Below are 16,882 nucleotides of genomic sequence, written 5' to 3'. Positions count from 1 at the left end.
GTTGGCCCAGAGAACATTTTTTGATGGCTTGCCCAAAGCAACCTGGAGAATCAGTGGCATTTCAGGACTAGAATCTTGGCCCCGGGAGCAGTAGCCTTTCCCTCTGCCCTGAACCCACTTTCTGCACCCTCAACAGGACAACGCAGGGCTCTTCTGAGCACTGAGCCTTGGCCCCGATTGGCCACGAGAGGGCGCTGTGGAATTGCTCAGGTCTCCGTGCGGCAGGCCCAACAGGCTTCTGCCCTCGGCCCAGTGCAGGGAGCCTCCAGCCGCAGCCCCTCCTAGACTTCTGACCAGATCCCCTCCCACCCCAGCACTTCCCAGATATTCCAGATGCTTCCTCATCCTCCTTCCTACCTGTCTTCCACCCCACCCCATGATTGATTATCCTCTCTTCCCAGCCGACCTGGGACCCTCAGAGACCCCACAGTGTCTTCGCCAAGCAGGGGGCTCCGGCTGCAGACCCTCTCCTCTACTTTGCCTGGAGGGGCTGGGCTGGGGAGGAGGAGGTGGGAGGGGGGAATTGAGGAGCCATCAGGTGGGGGGGGTGAAGCAGGAAGGGAGTGGGGGGCCCACGGCAGCTCTGGAAGCTGTTGCACCTGAGCTCAGTCCTGAAGGCCACCAAGCAGTCGGCCAGGTCCCCGTGAGGCCTGCAGGCTCCAGGAAGCCAAGAGGGGAGACCCATGCCCAGGGGCGGGGCCAGTCCCCTCTTCTGTCGATGGGAATGATACTGCCTCCTCTGCTCCCCTCCCAGGAAGAAGGAAGACCTAGGAGTGCAGACGCCCAGATGTTAGCACGAGGTCCTTCCCACGGTGTCTGGCCTTGGCTGCACCCTGAGCTCTCAGTTCCCCTTCCCCAGCACCCACACCCCCTCCTCTGACCTTCTTAAAGATGCACTTTTGAGGCCACTCGGGTTCCTGAGTCGTGAGTGAGAGTCCCCAGGGGGTTCCACGGCCCTGGGCCTGGTGGCCTGGTGGCCTGGTGGCTGACCTCACCAAAGCCTCCCTCCTGTCTCCCTAGTCTGATTCCTCCACGGTCATTTCAAGTCCCCCTGTGCGGGCCAGTGGAGTCAAACAGACAACGAAAACCACTCCGTGTCCTCCTGGGCACTTTGAAGACTCACGTGTTCTAAACCCACCTCAGGTGCTGGGAGCATCTCCTCCCCCCATGACCTGGTGAGCTGCCTAGGACATGGCTGCGTGGGGTGAACGAGGCGCGTGGGGGGGGGTGGGCAGTGTCCCCCACCCCAGCCATCTCACACATGACAAGCTATTTCCAAGATTCATCCTCCACATAGACTGTCCCTGCTGGGGGGAGGAGGAGGGGCTGGGACAGGAGGCGAGCACCCCGCGCCCCACTCTGGGCCCAATGGACTCTGCCCTGCAGCTCACAAGGGGCGTCTATGCCCACAGCCTGTGTTTCTTGCAAGACCCAGCAGGGAGCTTTGTGTCCTCCTGGCCTCTCTGTGCACAATCAAGCCTGGGATCTTTGCGTCTCCCAAACCTGGCTTCTCCGCCCAGAGAGCAGGAGGGGCTGCTTCCCCAAGAACTGCCTGGCATACCATGCCGGAGGCAACTCCATGTGGACGCTGCTTTGGGGCCTCCAGCTGGGCTTCCCAAGCCCCTCTGCCCACAGGGGCCTGCAGAAAGGCCTGGGCAAGGGCTTCGGGCAGACTCTCCCTCCTGGGCCAAGGAGAAGCAAGGGTGGCCCCACTGCGATCCAGAGGGGGAGGCTCCCACACCTGCCAAGCAACCCCCAGACCTCTTTTCTCTGGGAGACCTCAAGGGCGCCCTTTCTAAGTCTGGTAACACCCAGCTGCAAAGAGGGGAGAAGAGAAGCCCCCAGGCACCGTGTTGTGAGGTGGCCAGCACCCACCTTTGGAGGTATTCTGAGAGTGTCTGTTAAAATGTGAAGCAGACCCCCACCCCCACCCCGGCCCAGCAAGTCCACTTCTATGAGTCAGTTCTACAGAAATAGTCGCACACAGGCACAAAGAATTGTGCACCAGGCTGTTTACAGAAAAGTTGCTTGCAACTGCAAAAAAAAAAAAAAAAAAAAATTAAATTAAAAGCCACCAAGCAAATGCATTTCTCTCCAGATTCACTGAGGTATAAACAACAATCCCACAGTACAGTAGTGCCAGGGCTGGGGACGCTTTGCAGCTACTGAAGAGAAGGACACAAACCCCCAGGTGCTGACTTAGAGGCCTCAAGGTGGATCATTTCCTGAAATAAAAAAATACAGAATCATGAGTCTAGCATGACCCCATTAGAGTCACACAAAAAAGGGGGAGAAGAAAAGTAAAGTCCAAGGGCGCTCTGGACAGGGTCTGCGAGGAGGGCACCCCCGCTGCCCAGCAGGGACGTTTGAGGGGGAAGGGCGGGAAGTGATGGGAGCAGGTTCCATCCAGGTTTACACCTTGACGTGGGCTGGGCTTCCTCTCAAGGGCATGTTTTCATGCTCTGTTTGGGGGTCTTGTTGTAGGGCACCCACAACACAAGAGTCCTGCTCAGAACCTTTGCAGTAGTTGACACTAAAATGTCCCTCAACAAACATTTCCCACCTGAGCTCCCGCCCTGAGCAGCTCTGCACTGGGGCTGAGGGCAGATGGACATGGTCCCCACCCCCAGGGAGTGCATGGCCATGCAGGGAAAGGCAGATGGACAGGTAAGATATATTCTCGTAGGGACTGCCAGGGCAGGAAGTGGGGAGGCCAGTACCCCTGGGTGAGTCTGGGGAGCCTTCCTGGAGGAAGTGGGCTTGGCTGAGTCAAAGATGAATGGTGTGTAGTAGAGGGGCCAGGAGGAGCATAGCGGGGGGGGGGGGGGGGGGGGGGGTTTACCAGGGCGACTGACTCCAGGAGTTCTTTGAGGGACCCAGAGGGAGGTGGGGATTGATGGGGCGGGGCCTGGGCAGAGCACAGGTAGAACTTCCCTCCTCCTTCTCAGTTCTTTGTAGATATTCTTGCAGAGGTGCGGCCCCAGCCAATGGCCAGCAGAGGGCACTGTGGCCTCTCCAAATGGCAGGGTCTGGAGCCTGGGGAGCCAGGGGAGCTGGCCTAAGGGTCCCCGGCCCCCAACTGGGTGCTGCCAGCTAGCCCCACCGGGAATTTCCAAGCCCCAACTCCCTCGCTAACAAAGGACCTGTGGGGGGGTGTCCACACAGACAGCAGGGAATCTGTGGCCGTGCCTTGCTTGGGAAGAGTGACCGCTACTGGAGTGTCAGCAGCCAGGGGCCCGGAAGGCTATGGCCGCAGGAAAGGAGTGACTGCAGCTGGGGACAGTGTCCCCAGAGGACATCCAGGGCTGGGCCAGCATCAGCTTGGGGTGCCCGCACTAGGGCTCCTCTCTGCCTAAGAGCCTAGGATGTCTCCTCCCATGGCGTCCTCACAAGGTGGCCAAGGCCACCTTCACCCATGGCCCTGGAGAAGCCGGTGGAGCAGAGAGCAAAGCCAGCCTGGCCCTGCACTGGACCTCAGTATGAAAACACTCAGGCAGGTGGAGAGGGACCTGGGAGCCCCAGGTGCCCGGGCAGGGCCGGGAACCTGCCCCCAGGAAGGTGCCCGGGGCAGACCAGGGTCTGGGCGTGTTGGCACTTCAGGGAGACTACAGGACGCCCGTCACGGCTGCCAGCTTCTTGGAAGCTTCTCCTCACACCTTGTTTTCCAGATGGGGACGTCGCGGTGCAGACAAATGAGCCACTCCAGGGTCACCAGCCAGTCGAGGCAGAGCCCATCCTCCCCGGGGCTGCAGGGCACCGGCTCCACTCAGAGGTCAGGCCCATGCAGGAGGCTGGGCCAGTAGCACAACAGCAGCGCGAACTTGCTGAGTGCCTACTATGTGCCCCTGCACCGGACGTGGCAGGGTGGAGGTTGGGCAGCTCAGGTGTCAGCTGCTCTTGCTGCAGGAGCCCACACGATGGGTGGTCTGTGGACTGGGGACAGACCCCTTGAGAGGACTGAGTCCCGGGAGTGGTATGGCTCAGGCCTCCTCGCCCAGCCTGAGTGGGGTCCCGAGTTCGAGAGCAGACGCAGGGCATGGGCCACCCCGAGAGCGTGCCTCCCGAGCCTCTTGGACGTCCTAGGGAGAGGGGCATGGCTGGGCACGGCTGGGCACCACAGGAGCTGGGATGGCGGCTCTGAGGGAGGGGGCTGGTGGCAATTCTGAGAGAGGAGAGGACCTACTAGGGGCTGAAGGAGGCCTCTGTGGGGACAGGCACACTGCGGCCAGTGTGGCAGCAGGAGCCGAGGCTGGTAGAAGGCCAGGCCCTGTCCTCCCCGCTGCAGGCCCTGCCTCTTGTTGGTGGCCTGGCCTGCTCCCCGGCTCCGCCTGTGGCTCTGACATAGGGACCTGGCAGCAGCCCGCGCTCACTCGGGGCCCCACAGTCCCCCGGCCCAGCCAGGACCCAGGCCTGCGGTTCTCTGAGGGCTGACCCAGCTGCCGACCGTCCCGGGGCAGACTGCAAGGGGCCCACGTGGCTCAGCGTCTGTCCCTGGAGGTGCGGGCAGCACGACCCCCATGAAGCCAAATTTAAAGTTAGGTAGTCAGTGTAGTTAGGTAAATTGGGTCTAATACCGAGTGAAATCTAAAATGGAGGCCATGCTGGGAATGACTCAGGGAAAACACAGGACAACTCATGGAATGTTAATAAAGTTCCGAAAAGGGCCTAGGCCAAAGTCCACCTGGAAGTATTAATGAACAGCCCCCAACAGATTTGAAGACAGCCCATCCCAAAGAAATGTTAATGAGCCCATCACAAAGAAGTGATAATGAAGTCCTTCCTGCTCAGACTACTTCTTTGGCCCTCCTGTGTCCCACCCCTGGGGCCTTCCAACCTACATTCCATCACTGAAAGAACTATAAAAAGGGGAAACAACCACACTTCCACGGATTCCACCTTCTGGGTCCCCTTCTTCCTCCGGGAGAAGTCTTTTCTTCTGTCCTTTAATAAATTTCTAATTTCTACTCTGACCTTGCCTCGGCGTGCTTCTTTTCAACATCGGGGAGCAAGAACTCGTCACCGGTCAACAGCGGTAACACCCAAACTGCTCCCTCCGCCCAAGGGGACCTGCCACGGCTTCAGAGGAGGACGGGCACCCGGCGGCGGCCCAGGGGGCGGCGAAAGCTCAGGGAGCCCACCCGCCTGCCCCAGCGTGGCTGTCTCCTGAGCTGGGGACGCCTCAGGCTGAGGCCACCGGCATGTCCCCTGTGGGTCCTGAGTCACAGCTGCTATTTTCAGGTTCTCCATCAGGGCCATCTTGGTCTTCCCAGGCCACCTCTGACTTCAGGACACGACTGAGCACAGGTGCATGAGGAGCAGAGGCCGGGCTACTTTTGGGTTATGGTTCATGACACTTGTGGCCTGAACCCTGGGATCCCACAGGCATGCACTTCCTGCAGCCATTCCCCTAGGACGCACAGAGGAGACTGGACACAGGGGTCTCCCGCCCTCCCTGCCCCCCTGCAGGCAGCCACGGTTTCCAGCCCCTGGGGTCTCCTTCCAGATCAGGGTGACTCCCGAGGTTGGCGCCCTCTGGTTCCTCTCTCCCGCACATCCCTGTACACAAAGGCAGTGCCCCTGGGCTCGCTCTGCCACTCACTCTGTGGCTGGCCCTCGTGGGTCCGTATAGAGCACCCCGTCTTCACGGGTGCGTGGACAAGCTCTTCACCGCACCCCTGCCTCGTGTCTCCCACTCCTAAGTTCAGAGTCCTGGTTCCAAGCAGCTGCTCTGGGCCACCGCCCTGAAAGGCCCTCATGACATTCTGTGTGTCAGGAGCAACAGCACCGTGAATTGTGACCACGGCTACAGCAAAAACACCAAAGCTGTGCGACTCCTTCTTTTTCTGAGTGAATGACAGCAGGCTCAAGGTCAGTGTCTCACAATCCCCAACTCTCTAGGCATCTTTCTGGATGCATGTAATGGAAACCAGTCCAGAGTGTCTGAAGACATAGGGAGGGTCTGTCAGCTCCTGTAAGCTGAGCAGTCCAGCGCAGGGTCAGTTGCAGGAATGGCTGTCTCTAGGGTTCGGTGTGGTTCGGTGTCACCAGGACCAGCAGCTCCTCGAGTGTTTTCCATGCCTTCTCTCTGTAGACTTACGTCCCAGGACTCACTGGTAGCAGGACGGGACACAGTTCAGGTTTTGGGTCTAGGAGGAAAGAATAAGAATCTCTTTCCCAGAAGTCTCAGTAAAAGTCTCCCTGGGTCTCTGGGCTAGTCCGGCAAGGCTAGCCTGCACTGACAGCTGGACTTCAAGATTATGCTGCGGTGGACTAAACCATAAAACTCTGCCATGGGACGTCCTCTTCCTGTCCATGTAGTGTCCTTGGGCATCTGGTCCACAGCGAGGTTCAGGAAGGCGCTAGACTTTGTGGGTTCTGCTCCTCTCTTCCTCTCCCTCCTCCTCTCCCTCCTCCTTTACAACCCTTTAAAAACATAAAACCCATTTTTAGCTCCTGGGTCAGGAGAGGCCACAGGCCTGACTGGACTGCCCCTGCCCTGGGGCCTGGTTGTCACAGGCGGAGCCAGGGGAAGGAAAGAAGGCGGGCAGGGGTCCTCCTCTCCTTCCAGGCCCCCTCCTCTCCCTCCATCACGCAGACCCCAGGCACGAGCCACCCTGAGCCAGGCTGAGACAAGGAAATGGATTCTTGGTGAGTGGAGGCTGTCCTGCACAGTGTCACCGGCCCGGTCAGGTCACATGAATGCCATTTCCCGTCAGTGGGCGTGTCAGTCTTTTGGGCTATGTCCATTTCCTGGGCCATAACCAGGACCCACAGACTGAGTGGCTTAACACAGGGACACTTCTCACAGCTCCGGAGGCCAGAAGCCTGAGGCGAGGCCTGCGGGCAGTGCTCCCCTGAAGCCTGGGGGTCCTCCCTGGCCTCTCCTGGCCTCTGGTGGGTGCGGCAATCCTTGGCATTCCTCTGACTGTGGCAGCATCCCCCTCGACCTGGTGACCAGCGTCCTAAAGTGATCACATGTGCAAAGACCCTGTTTCCAAGCGAGACCTCGTCTGCAGGAGCTGGGGGTAGGACTTAGCGACCCTTGGACGGGACACAATCCTCCCCAGCTTATGTGGCTGTCCAGCCTCTCCGTCCACCTGCTCTGCCGCCCCCCACCCTGAGTGCCAAGCTGGCAGAACTTCCTTTCGAGAGATCCCTGCCCGTCCCAGGGAGCCGCTGCCGTCCCAGAGGGAGCCGATGGGGGAGCCCGGTTCTAGGCGGTGAGCACCCTGCCCCTGGACAAGCCGAGCACTGATTGATAGTAGCTCAATTGATGCAGCTTAATTCACGATCATTAGCAAATATTTATTTAGCACGGCCAGGCTGGGTGCCAAGAGCAGGAAAGTGATCACAGCCCTGAGCGGGAGAGAGAGGTAATGGCTTCCTAACGCGGTCAGCCCCAGGGAGCAGATAAGCACAGAGGGCGGCAAAGCCGGGGCCAGGCCTGGGCCTCAGAAGACACAGATGGCAAGGCCACCAACCAGGGTCAGCCAGGAAGGCCTGGGGCTGGACCAGCCAAGAGGGAGGAGCAAGCAGGAGCAAGGACAGAGGGGCCCCATGGGGCCAGAGAGGCAGGGAAGAGGGTCCCCAGGGAAGTTCAGAACAGAAGGACAGAACGGGTGACCGCCTCGGTCACTTGAGCATCTTCAAACCCGCCTGGCGGACACCAGCGTCCAGGAGGAGACGGACTCTCTCCCTAGGAAGCGGGGGAGGCACTCTGCCGAGCCGAGGGGCCGGGAGCTCACCCCAAACCCTGAAACTCACGCTTGGAACAGAACCTCCTGAGCTGTTTCCAAGTGCCACGGGCGTCCCTGCTCCCCACAGAAGAGGGCCCTCAGAGACAGGCAAGGAGCCGAGGCCCGCGGGACACAGACGGGCCCGACCTGCAGACTCGATTTCCAAACCTGACTAAGAAGGCGGGGACCCCTAAAATCACAGGTGCCTCTGTGGACCTGTCCTGTCACCAGAATGAACGGAGTGGCCTTGGCCCCCTGGGTCTACACCTGCAGTTCCCAGAGCCACCACCAGGTGGCCCAGGCAGCAGGAACCCCAGGGCCAGAGGCTCCTCTTCCAGCGTCTGCCAGGGGGTGGGGACCCAGGGGGTGGGGACCCAGGGGGTAGGGACCCTGCGGCCGCTCCCCTTCCCCCACTGCACACAGTCAAGCAGCAGTGACAGCTCAGCTCATCCTAAAGCGTCACGGGTGCCGGAGAGGGAGGCTTGGGAGGGCCTGACTGCAGCCTGAGACAGTCACCCCCTCCTGCCAGCGTCCCCCGCCCACCTGGGAACAGACCCCTGCTCCACAGAGCCGAGCAGTCGTGGGCACGAGGCCTGTGGGAACGCCAAGCACCTGGGAGTTCATGACAAGGCACAGCTGGGGAGCCAGAGAGGGCCACCCCCCTCCTGCCATTGCCACAGGAGAACATTCACGGGGCATGGGGCCCTGGTCCCCGCCCAGGGGCATCCTACACCACCACTGCCTCGGCCCAGAGGGCAGCAGAGACATCACCCACTGGGCACAGGCTGCTGAGGCAGGATGCAGCTGGCCACAGCCCTGCCGGGGCGGCAGTGACAGCAGTGGCACCCGCTGGGGGCCGTGCCCACTGGGAGGGGAGGGGCAAGGCCACTGCCGCTAGCCATGGCCCTCAGACAGCCTGGCACCTGTCCTTGCTTCAGCCCCAGGAGAAAGCCCTCAGGTCGTTTCCACCCACATCACTCTCACCCATACCTGGATTTCTAGAACGTTCCGGGTGGAGTTGGAGCAACCACGTGAGAACCAGGTCCAGCCTGTGGGTGTGTCCTCTGTGACCGTGGTGGGACAGAGAAAGGGGCTGAACTCTGCTTTGGGTGTTGAAATGACCCTGGAGGTCTGGGGAGCATCTCTTGGACAAGGGGCCTTTGAGTGGGTCTTGGAGGTGGAGGGGGCTGAGCCGGAGGAGATGGGGTGAGAGGGTCTGCGGGAAGCCCAGCAGGCGTGGACAGACCTGCAAAGCCCAGAGGGAGCTGCGGCTGTGTGCCTGCCGCTGGGGAGCAGGGCGCAGGGGGACGGAGGGGCTGTGGCGCCTGACAGGACAGTCTCCGAAGCCCCGCTGGACGGTTTGGATTCTAGAGAGGGCTAAGGCCACTCGGCTGCACCAGGACGGGGACTGGGGACGAGAGGCCAGACAGTGAGCACTGCTCGCGCCCAGGAGGAGCGGGGGTCCAGAGCCCAGGGAGTGACAGGAGATACGGGAAGCAAGGCCAGACACCAGGGGAGGGAGGGATTCAGGACCCGCGGCTGCAGGATCACGGGAGCCGACAGCAAGGGCCGTTCACCTACCAGGTGGCCTGGGAAGGCCAGTGAGCAGGGTGAAGGCAGGAGTGCCCAGTGGCTGGGGGAGGCCTCAGGGTGTGGGGGGCTCTGCAGCTTGTGCGGAGGTGAACCAAGCTCCAGGAGGGACCCTTGGAGGATGACTCTGGGTCCTCTGGAGGGACTACGGCAGGTACAGAGGAGGAAAGGGTGCCCAGGTGGACCTGTCCCAGGCCCCAGGGGGTCTTCAGAGGAGCTGGTGGACGGTAGTGGCAGGGACCAAGCCAGTGTGTGACTTCTCTTCTCTCAGCTTTAGTTTCCTTGTTATGTCAGAAAAAGGGGCAGATGAGGTGACCTCAAAGGGCCCTTCCAATGTGGACCTCTGGAATTCTCTAACTGGGGAGCATCCCCACTGTTTACGGAAAACGCCAGCTAACAGTTATGTGGGTGGTCTATTTTGCATATGAACCACTTGGGGACAAGCTTGGAGCACTGTCAGGACAGCGCTTGGTGTTGATTCCCACCAGGGCTGCTGCGTACAGTTGCACAGTCTGTGCACTGCGTGGCTCCGGAGGCTACCTTCTCTTGACTGGAGTGGGATGGAGTCGTGAAGAGCTGCCACCCGCCCCAGACTTCCCAGGTCTTTCAAGCCCACTTCCTGGGCCCGGCCCCTTTCCCCTTAATGTGATGGGAAAGAATGGGAGAGCTTTGAATCAGGAAGCCAAGACCGGAGTCAGGCCGACCTGCTGAGTTACAGGGCAAGCCTTCGTCCCCCGGGCCTCCGTTGCTTCCTCCATAAAGTGGTGGGGACAAGGCCTTCTGAGGCCCGGTCCAGCTCTGAGTCCCCACTGCAGACTCTGGTCCCTGCGGAACACTCTGTTCAGAAACGTCCCCCTGGCTCAGGGCTGGTTGGTTCTCACAGCCACCTGGGGACAGGGGTGCTGTCATCGCCCTGTTCTGCAGACGAGGCCGCTAAGGGGAGGAAGATGAAGGGGCTGGTCTGAGACCCCATGCCACGCCGCAGCACAGCGGCAGCCTGCTGCCCCTGGGGTTTTGTCCCAGCCCCACCCACCCATGGCCTGTGTCCCTCACCTTCCTGCTCTGGACCTCTGTGTCTCCGTCTGTACACCCAGCGGAGCCTGGGGCAGCGGCCCAGCTCTGACCTCCACAGACCCTGGGCCCACTGCAGATGTGGCAAAGCAGAGTCGATTTCAGAGTCCACCCGACACGCCCGCAGAGCTGACGTGGCCGGGGGCGTTCAGACCAATGTGAAAGGCACACAGCTCGCGCTCAGAACCCACAGGCACACCGCCACCTGAGGTCCTGTTGTCCATCATCAGGCAGGTGGGACGGGGGGCGGGGGGGGGGGGGGAGGCAGGGGGAGGGCAGCCCAAGGAAGAGCAGGTCACAGTGTGGCTCCGTGGTAGAGCATTTGCATAGAACGTGCAAGGCCCGGGCCAAAACATAAAAAAGGAAGAAGAAGAAATGGGGCCCCACAATCCCCTTTAAGGACACACCCCAGTGACCTAGTGACCTCCCAGAGGCTCCCCACCCCCAGCAGCACCTCCCTAGACTTCAACAGATGGACCTTTTGGGGACCCTCAGGTCCAGGCTACAAGGTAGTCCACAGAGGAAAACTAAATATCCAGAGTGACCTTCGAAGCTGAAGAAGGATCAGGTCAGAGGGCGGACAGGACCAGCTCCTCAGCCCACTGGGGAGCTGCAGGAGTATCTGGAGGAGAATGTCCCACAAACGTAACTACCGGGCCTCTTCTACAGAGGCTGAGCCTCTAGGGAAAGCCTCCATGCCGGAACTCCAGCAGGCGATGGGCAGATCCTCAGAGATCCCCCAGCAGCACGTATGGGGAGCAGAGGGAATGTCCCGCCAGAAACGGGGGGAGCCACCCCACAGCAGAGACGGTCACGAGTTCCTTGTCCTCCTCAAGGAACACAGAACAAGATGGAATGTGCAACAAGAAATGTACCCGGGGACAGGTTGATAAGGACGGTGACGAGACACAAACCAGGAGACCATCGAGCCACTGTGGCGGCCGGGGCTGTTTCGTGCAGCATGGACCATGAGAAAATCTCCCTCCGAGGATTTCAAAGCCAAGTGCTGCTTAAGAGGTTTGTATCTTAGTCTTTTCATGCCTTTGTGTTTCGAATTTTTGTGATTAGAAGCAGCATTGATTAAAGACTTTTATTTAAAACCTAAACACACACACAAAGTGACAAGCCTCCAGGACAGTGGAGCAGGTGACCTTGGGCTTGGCGATGAGTCTTTAGTTTCAATAGGGAAAGTCTGACCCTCAAAAGGAAACTGTGAGTGGACTCCATCAAATTAATAATAAACCGCTCAGCAAAAAGCGCTGCGAGGAGAACAGAAAGGGGGGTAGAGCCGGAGAAGACATTCCACCAAAAACCATCTGATAGGAGAGCGCGTCTTCAGCACGCCAGGAGCCCTCCAACTCAGCCCACAGGAGCCAGCCAGTTAAGGGCGGTCAGAGACCTGAACCAGTGTTGCCCCAAAGATAAACCCATGGCAACTGAGCGGTGAGAAATGCTCCTCGTGTCACCGTCATTGGGGAAAGGCAAATCAGGACCGGAAGGAGGGGCGGCCACTACGTCCCTGCCAGAGCCGACGCCCGCCGTCTGAAGCTGGCGAGGGTGCTGAGTGACAGGCACGCACACGGCACAGGAAGCCCAGGAAGCTGCCACTTGGGAAGACAGAGTATTCAGAGCACAGAGCACAGCTCACCGCGCAACCCAGCAGCCGGCGTCCTAGGTGACTGCTCAGATGAGACAAAGACGTGTCCACCTAGACACCTGCTAGTGAGTGTCCTCGGCACCTGCGCGCAGCCAGGAGGTCCTGGAGGTGACAGATCAATAAACTTGGTCCCTCTCACCCTGGGATCACACTCCACAATAGGAAGCAGTGAGCTGTCAAGCCATGGAGACGCGGGGACGGACCTGCATGCCCACTCTTAGGGGAGAAACCAGGCTGCAAAGACCGCCTCGTGCGATTCCGAGCACGTGACGTCATGAAAAAGTCACAACTACAAGGCACTAAAGGCTGGTGACTGCCCAGGCTCACAGGCAGGAGCGTGAGCCTGTGGAGTTGGGAGAGGTCGAGGGCAGCTGGTCCACCCTGCTCGATGCTGACCCACGGACCCCTGGCTGTGTTCATAAGAACCCACGGAGCACCCGGTACCAAGCCTGGATCCTGACGCAACCTGGCCCTCGGCCTCAGGATAGGTGGATCAGGCTTAGCCGTGGACGGCACTCGCACAAGAGGCTAATGGGCGTGGCGCGAGGGGGCATGTGGGAACTCTGGGTACCACCTCCTCGATTTTCTGTAGACCAAAACTTGCCCACAACTTAAACTCCGTGCTTTAAAGGAAGGCTGCAGGAGCCTATCTATGGACACCCAGGGCTGCCCTGAGGTCTGGCAAGCACTCGGACCTGATGCATAAGAGATGATTGACAGATGTCACCTGCCGGGGGTGCTGCCAGGGTTATTGGAGCCACTGTGGTCCCGATGTGGGGTTGTCAAGGTGCTGTGGGCATCGCTAAGATCGTGGGTCGTCGGTGAGGCTGCTGGGTTCTCGTGGTGGTTGCTGGTCTGTTGTTAGAGCCGGGGGCTCTGGTCCCCTTCATGCTGTTGTACTTGGGCTGCGGTGGCTCATGTCGGTTTCTTTATGTTGCTGGGTTGTTTCCTGTGTTGCTTTTGGTGATGTGTGACTGTGACAGCTGTGGCAGTCCCAGGTCTGGTGACGGCTGTTGAGTTGCTGTGTCTGTGGGAATCCTGGTGGTGCCTGTCGTGGTGATTTGACTCTGACCGGCCAGCACAGGGCAGAGTCTGGATCCTCTCTGCCAGCCGAGGCCAGGGTAAACCCTCGGGGCTCATCCAGCCCATGCAGCTAGGAGCTGGTTCCAAACAGCCCTGTCAGTCAGCTTCCCGTGACAACACCGGAGGTGAGGAGAAAAGTCTTACTTAGTTCACAGTCCTGGAGGCTCCTGTCCAAGGTCTGGTGGCCCATGCTCTGGGCCTACCTTGAAGGTGCTGGGGCACAAGTCAGAGCAAGCCACTGTCATGAGCCAGGAAGCAGAGAAACCGAAAGACATTGGTCCACATCCCCTTCAAGGGCACGACCCCAAGGACCTAAAGGCCTCCCTCCAGGCTCCGCCTCTTAAAGGTCCCAGGACTTCCTAACACAGTCAACCTGGGGACACACGGGCCGTCCAGTCTTGTAGCCCCTGGGGACTTCCCGGGAGCTCTGGTTTTCCCAGGAGCAGGAGGGGAGACACCTTTCCTTCTGAGAGAGCATTTGGGTGCTGCAGATGCCCGCAGCCCCCCGCCTCTTCCCCTGGAGCCTCAGCCACGTGAAGTGCAGCTCTTCCCATCTGGACGCCTCTCGTGGCTGCACTGGCCGTGGGCCTTGTGGGCAGGTGCCGTGTGCCAGCTCTGAGTGAGGCCTCAGGAGGCCCTGCCTCTGCTCTCTGCCAGACCACTCTGGCACAGCCAGGTGAGGTGCCGGCTGGCCTGCCGGGGTCAGTGACCACACGCAGCGGAGAGATCCTGTGGAGGCCACTTTACACCAGCCGGGCCTCCCCAGCTCTCCTGAGACCAAGGGAGATGGCCAGGTCAGCAGGAAGCAGGGCAACTCGGTTGTAGAGGAGGAGAGATCAACGGCGGCGGCTCTGAGATTCTAGGCTCTGGGGCTTTTAATGCAGCGCCATTCAGACGCATTTGCTCTCCTCGTCCAGCCTAGGCACTCCCGTTGAGTGCTTCCAATCATACACAGTCGGGCAGCTGCTGATTCTCACTTCATTTTACATCCAAAGTATATTTTCATGTAAGCACACACTTTTTCTTTTTTAGTACCAGGGATTGACCTCAGGAGCACTCAGCCACTGAGCCACGTCCCCAGCCCCGTTTTGTATTTTATTTAGGACAGGTCTCACTGAGTTGCTTAACGCCTCACCCTTGCTGAGGCTGGCTTTGAACTCACGATCCTCCCATCTCAGCCTCCCAAGCCACTGAGATTCCAGGAGTGTGCTCCTGTGCCCGGCAGCACATGCTTTTATAAATTGTCATCTTAATAATAGTTAAGCAGTGGTTAAAACCAGGAGTCTGCAAACCAGGGCTTGCAGGCCTCCAGCCTGTCATCACCCATTCCTATGAATGAAATTTTACGGACACAGCCACAGGCATTCATTCATTCACACTTTGTCCAGAGCCACTTTCTCACCCCATCCAAGGTCGGGCCAGTTGTGATGTAGGTAATGTGGTTCTCAGCTGGAAATACTCACTCCCAGGCCCTTGTCACAAACACTCGCCAACCCCTGTTTTAAATGTGTTTTTGCCAAATAACTTTTCAAAACTGGTTGTTTTAGTTTATGTGACCTTCAGTGTCAGGGAGGATTATCTACTTTGCTGTGTAAACACCAGCATTCTGAGTATGCTTTAATCTTTGCACATTTTAAAGATGAGAAAAATGTAGTATCTCCCTGTTTCAACTTGAAGTTGCTGGATTACCAGTGAGCCTGGGCATTTTTCCTGCTGGTTTACTTCCCGAGTCGCTCCTTCCATGGATGCATATTTATATTTCTTGTTCATGTACTACTTTTATTTGTTTTGTTTTATTTTGTTCCATCTAGAAATTTCTGTTGTTTTTGTTTGTTTTAGTTTCACTACTGGGCACTGAACCCAGGAATGCTCCGCCACTGAGCCCTTTTTATTTGCATTTTATTTATTTTATTTGCTAAATTGCTGAGGCTGGCCTCAAACTTGCCCTCCTCCTGCCTCAGCCTCCCGAGTTTCTGGGATTATAGGTGTGTGTCACTGCTACTGGTTTATGTAGGTTCTTTACACAAAATATGAACCCATTTCTGTCACATTTACACAAATCTTGAGACATTTCTGTAACTTATTGATCAGGTGGCTTTGGGCAAATCCTTCAGCCTCCTTCAGTCTCCTAAATGAGTTTCCTCATCTATAGGACTGAAATAAGTGGTTTTTTTTTCCATGATATTCTTTTGGAAACTTTATGAGGGCTGAAGAATATTAAACCTGTAAATTTTGCCGTTGTCTTTATCAATATTATACATGAAAACGAGCTAGCTAAAATTAAAGCATTGAATGCATTCTGTGTGACTGGTATCTGTATCAACAAAGCATTGGATTTCAAACCACTTTCAACCTAGCCTAGCATAACACTCAGTTATAAGTGAGAGGGAACTCAGCTTAAACAAGGCTTAAGCAAAGTAGGAACATCTATTGGCTCAGGCAAAGTTCAGGATTTCAGGCAGAGTTGGATCCAGGGGCACTAACCATGTTGTTAAGACTGCTTTCCCCCCCCCTCTCTCTCATCTCCTGTGGACCCCTGCAGATCCTGGCTGACCCCCAGCAAAACCTGCCCAAAGAACCAACTTCTGATTCCACACTTTTAGGAAAAGTTCCAAGGTGACACTCTTTGCACCCATCTGGTGATGAGTCCTTCCTGAATCAACCACTGTGGCTCTGGCTGATCGGCCAAGTCTGGTGGATGGAATTTCCATCTCAGGATGCGTGAGGAAATGGTGAGTTTCCCCAGAGGAAAATCAGAAAAAAGGGGTCAAGAGCCAGACACCTGGCAGGTGCCTCAGGGAGGAGGAAGGAGCAGGGGACCCTGCTTCTCCCACTCTGCCAGGCTACCTTCCTGCTTACCTGTTTCACATATTGGCCCAAGACCTACCCTCAGGGGGGCTTACCTTCTAATCCCACAGAGGCTGGGACCTAAGCCATGCCTCATCGTCACACTCTGTAGTGGGTGTTTCCAGCTGGAGAGGTGCGCAGGGTCCTGTGACAGAGGGTGGGCCCTGGAGGACACTTTCCCTGGGAGACCAGGGAGGCCTCTGTAAGGAGGCAGCATTCGAGAGCTAAGGTCCTCAAGAAGGACCCCTGGGAAAAGGGCCCTGCGTGTGCACCTGAGGGACAGAAGGGCCTGGTTCCAGCCAGGTCTGCAGGGACAAGTGCAGGGCGTGGGAAGGAGGCCACAGCCCTGGCCCAGTTCAAGAAGCAAGGGTGGCCTCCCAGAGAGAGCAAGCAGTCCTCTGAGGCCAGGGCCAGGCTTGGCTCCGGATGCAGCCAGGATGGACTGCTACAGAGTTCCCGGTCCAGCTCACCTAGGAGCCTGGGGGCAGTGGGTGGTGTCCGGCACAGAATCGGCAGCCTGCAGGCAGTGAGCTCTCTGTCCCCAAAGGTGTGGATGCAGCATGTGACTGGCTGGCAGAACAGGCCAGAGCCCTAGGAGTTGGGGACTTTGTAAAATTAGCAGAGAAAAAACAGCCAAACTTGATAAGGACGTTTAACAAAGTGTCTGGGAAGGGCCCACTTAGAACGTTTTAGCAGCAGCCCGCTGCGATCTGAGCAATCTCTGGAAATGATTTATTTATATATAAAAATGAGACATTTTCCACAGCCTGGAGACAGCGCCTGGGGCGAGGTTCTCATTGGACAGGCCTCCCGGGGCCAGAGGCTCCGTCCTCCTCCCACAGCCTGGCAGGGGGCTGATTGCTCTCCCAGGGGAGGCGGAGGGCCACCCCGCCAGGCC

Source organism: Ictidomys tridecemlineatus, chromosome 5, assembly GCF_052094955.1.
Source record: "Ictidomys tridecemlineatus isolate mIctTri1 chromosome 5, mIctTri1.hap1, whole genome shotgun sequence".
NCBI classification, from domain to species: Eukaryota; Metazoa; Chordata; class Mammalia; order Rodentia; family Sciuridae; genus Ictidomys; species Ictidomys tridecemlineatus.
Note: the sequence above shows the minus strand (reverse complement) of the source record.